Genomic DNA, 4,393 nt, shown 5'->3' on the forward strand with positions numbered 1-4,393 from the left:
ATGCTGACATTTCATTGAACAAGGAAAATGTATAAATACTCAAAGCTGCCAAGTAAACTGGACAGATTATGTACAGTATATTGATCCCAACAAGTAACTACTGCAGTTGCCACATATTGACAGTCACAGGAAACCCAGAAACCACAAAAAGCTTGTTTGCACAGGTACAGAGAGGTTGCACGAGGGGGGATGACTATGGGAATTTGATGTGAGCAGGAATGTTATGACTTGTAACATGCATTTGTCAACAGGAACCAAAGAGAACCAGCCATCTGCCTGTGTTTCTATTATCACTCAATGCACAGCAGAACAAATGCAACTGACAAGTAAAGAACCCCAAAAAAACACAGGTTCCCCAATGACCTGTGACCCCCGGGGACAGAGGAGTCTGCCCTGCTTGCATACAGAAGAGGTTCAAACAGAGTTTATGACTACATTATTTCTTCCTCTCCTCATCTTCCCTCCACCCATCAGTGGACACTGGAAGCCCCCCGGGATGGAGGAGACAGACCAGGCATCACTCATTCACTTGCCTCCTAGGTGCCTTTGTCAGGTGATTGCTGGCGGAAAAAGGAAAACAGATCAATACATCTCCCATGGGCCTGACAGGTAATCTTTACCTGGGATGAAATATGAGTGGTACCAGACCGCTGGATTCCTTAACTGTAACAGGGCAATTGACTGGCTGCATGGAGAATGAAAATGAATTTCCAATGGTCCACTTCCTGGCCATTGGAAATTCATTTTGGGGCATAAGGTGTGGCTGAGACATCACAACGGAGGCTGCTAATTATCCCGCAGGAAGGCGAGACGTTTACGCTGCTGCGGACGATCCTCCAGCTGAGAAGGTCTGATCTGGATTCTTCCCTGTCAGATAGCCTGGCACCAAAACACAGACTGACGGCTAAAGCAAGTGAGAAGCTCTCCTTTTAAAACACTACACAGTCAATACTTTTCAGCTTTTCTACAGCAGGACCTTGCAGTAGCCCTCAAGGACTTTATCAAAAGCATCTTTTGTTCCTAATGATGGACATCAGTCTCTGCTATTCATATATAATCTAGTCTCACCGGGGTCTGGTTGAACCTATCACCAAACTCGGATAAAGAGGCGGGGTTGTTCTGAAGAAACCAGTCGCTACTCTGGTGGGCAGGATCTCAACCAACTGGGGTCCTCCAAAATAGTGCGGAATTGCAAATTCACCTGCTAACTCCATACAGACAAAGGACCACAGTTGAAAAACTAGTCTTTTACCACAGCCACTTGGCAACAAGCAAAGACATCATGGTCTAAAATTAAGTATTAAAGAATTTTTTTTTTTTTGCAAATCTGTGATATTGCTGATTCAGTGAGTGAAGAGAGCGTAGTCAAATTCTTTGTCATAGTTATCCATGTTGAAACGCAACCATTTCTAGAGTTTTGGAGGATCTGTAACACGGGCTCTTAAGGAAAAGGGCGAGATATGTCTGACCGAATTTGGTCAACACTGATCAGAGCAACTGCATATGTTTTTCACATCCATTTACACTGGACTACAAATAAGCTTATTAAGGTTATGTTCCCTAAATGTGGCTACACCGGAAGGGTCCCCAATACTGCAGGGTGCAGGGAAGACTGGCCAGGCAGCAGCGGCAATAGCTGAGGGGTGGGGTGGTCTCTGCCTGAACACTTTGACTGATTCCTATGGCAAGATGTCTAGTGCAAGGCATCCATTTAGATGAGTGTGCGCACACAGCATTTATAAATGTCATCCCGTGCCAACATGATCACATAAAGGCTTGTCAGAGGGATGATTGCAGAACTATAACTCACGATAATATACAAATCCGATACTTCTCTACATGAATCTTATCTGTTGAATATGGCTTAGACATATCTAAAAAATACATGCAATAAACAGCTGGTAATGATGCTATTCATTTCACTCTAAATGAATCACTGATATGGGTGCAGGTAAAGCCGAATGTCCATCACTTGCTTGCTCTGTAGAAAATGCAATATTTACAACATATAATATTCTCTGTAGCTGCAAAAGGTTAGTGTGGAGGGAAGCCACTGTAATTATTTTACTGCATCTTTTTCTGCGGATGCCTGGCCACTGTTTAGCACAGGCATAAGTGAGATTACTATGTGTGTGTGTGTGTGTGTGTGTGTGTGTGTGTGTGTGTGTGTGAGTGAGTATACTCTCTAACAGCATCTTCCAACTCCTCTCAGCAGGCTTTCATCCACTCTCTGCTCAGTCACAAAAACAACTAATCCACCACTGCTGAAAAACAGGCTGTTCAAACAGATTTGCAGCTGGCCTTGAACTTAAATACGTTGGGGGGAAATTTGAATATGGAAGGTAAGCTGGAGAGAACAGAGGCAGCCCTCGGAGGACCGCGACCACGCACTCTCTATGTTGTGCTAATGAGCACCTTTGTAGCGAGTGTCACTTTTCAAATCCATGCTAATAGGAATCCTGTACTTTGTGTGACTCTCTACCGGTGGTCGCCTCTGTGAACCCTGTAGCAGCATGTGGTAGCGACAAATTCTGATGCTCTCCTACCACCAAGCTAGTGACGTGCTGCTACACAGCCTGGTTGGTCGCAACTCTGGCAGACTCAAAGTAGAACAGACCTCCCAGCCACTCAACCTCTGACCATCGTTGCAGGGTCCCCACTGACATACGCCAGGCTACCAAAGGGGACATAATTGTTGGACCCGTGTGGAGGCAGGTCGCCTGGAGACGGTGTGTAAAGATGGAAGGAGGTGCCTGTCGCAGAGTCTTAAAGGGTGATTCCGGTATTTTTAAACCGGGGCCCTATTTTTCCATCACTTGGGGTCTAAATGACCAATAGGAACAAACAGTTTAGGAATTGGTACAGTATTGAGCGAGAACGCTTCAGCCAGCAGCCACGAAACCGACTGCAATGTAATCGTTGGGGGCAATTGCACCCTTCAAAGTCCATCCACTAAAAGCGTTTGTTTTTGCCACTGACAGGCTCAGATTGTTATTATAAGTGTCTGGCAACCTTATGGAAAGGATCCCAACAGTGATAGACCTTTTTCGTTACATTTCACTTCTTCCGGTCTCTTGTAACATCCCCTTTATTGCTTCTATTATTTGTGCAAGGGGCCGTGGTTTGTTTCCAAAAGAAGAAGTCACGGTGAATCTTATTAGAGCTGACCATTCATTTGAGGCAGCACAGCCTGAGACACAGAGGAACTGCAAGCAATAATTTCTTTCTAAAGTCATGGCTGAGTATTTAGCTGATTTCAACAATGTGGATGAGGAGTTTGAAGTTGATGGCCGCCCATATATTTTGGAGCCAGAGTATATGGATGAAGAGCCCTTAGACATTGAAGAGAGGATGAGAGAGCGAGAGAGAGAGAGAGAAGGGGCAACAAGCAGAGGAGGGTGAACCAGCTTCTTTGGCTGGCAGTAGTCATCCTGGTCAAAATGGTCACTACAGACCCGATATCCCCGGAAGTTGAACCAGTTCATCTGGAGACAAAGTTTAGTGGAAGAAATGTTTCATCACTCATCTAAGTGACTTCATCAGTCTCAGCTGACTGAAGGTATCCCCACCCTTATAAACAATACAGTGACATAACGACTGAAACTGGTGATCGGTTTCATGTGCATATAACACCAGCGAACGGCTTATGAAACTGACGATCGGTTTCATAGTCACATGAAACCAATTGTTGGTTTCAGTCGTTATGCAGCTGTGCTGAAACCAGCGATAGCTGATCGTATATGAAACCAGCAATCAGTTTCATATCACCGGTTTCGGTCGTTATGCAACTGTGGATCCAAATGCCTTATCCACATTGTCGAAATCAGCTAAATATTCAGCCATGAATTTGGAAATGAATTATTGCTTGCAGTTCCTCTATCTCTCAGTTGATGCTACCTCAAATGAATGGTCAGCTCTGATAAGATTAGATGTGACTTCTTCTGTAAACAAACCACGCCCCTGTGTGCAAACAGTAGCAGCAGTAAAAGGGATGTTACAACAGAGACCGAAAGAAGTGAAACGCAAAGACAAAGGTCTATCTCTGTAGGGATCCTTTCCATAATGTTGTCAGACACACAATAACAATTTGAGCCTGTCAGTGGCAAACACAAGCACTTTTAGTGGACGTACTTTGGCGGGCACAATTGCCCCCAACAATTACACTGCAGTCGGTTTTGTGGCTTCTGGCTGAAGCGTTCTCGCTCAATACTAGACCAATTCCAAAAATTGTTGTTTCTACAAGTAATTTAGAGCCCAAATGATGGAAAAAATAGGGCCCCAGGTTTAAAAATACCGGAATTAACCTTTAAGTCACAAACGAGGAGCCTCTTGATGCTGCCTTCCTCCTTGAGGACATGGCTGTCTGACGAGTGCTTAACCAGTCTTGATTGCA

The sequence above is a fragment of the Lampris incognitus genome, chromosome 16, assembly GCF_029633865.1.
Source record: "Lampris incognitus isolate fLamInc1 chromosome 16, fLamInc1.hap2, whole genome shotgun sequence".
In the NCBI taxonomy this organism is placed as follows: Eukaryota; Metazoa; Chordata; class Actinopteri; order Lampriformes; family Lampridae; genus Lampris; species Lampris incognitus.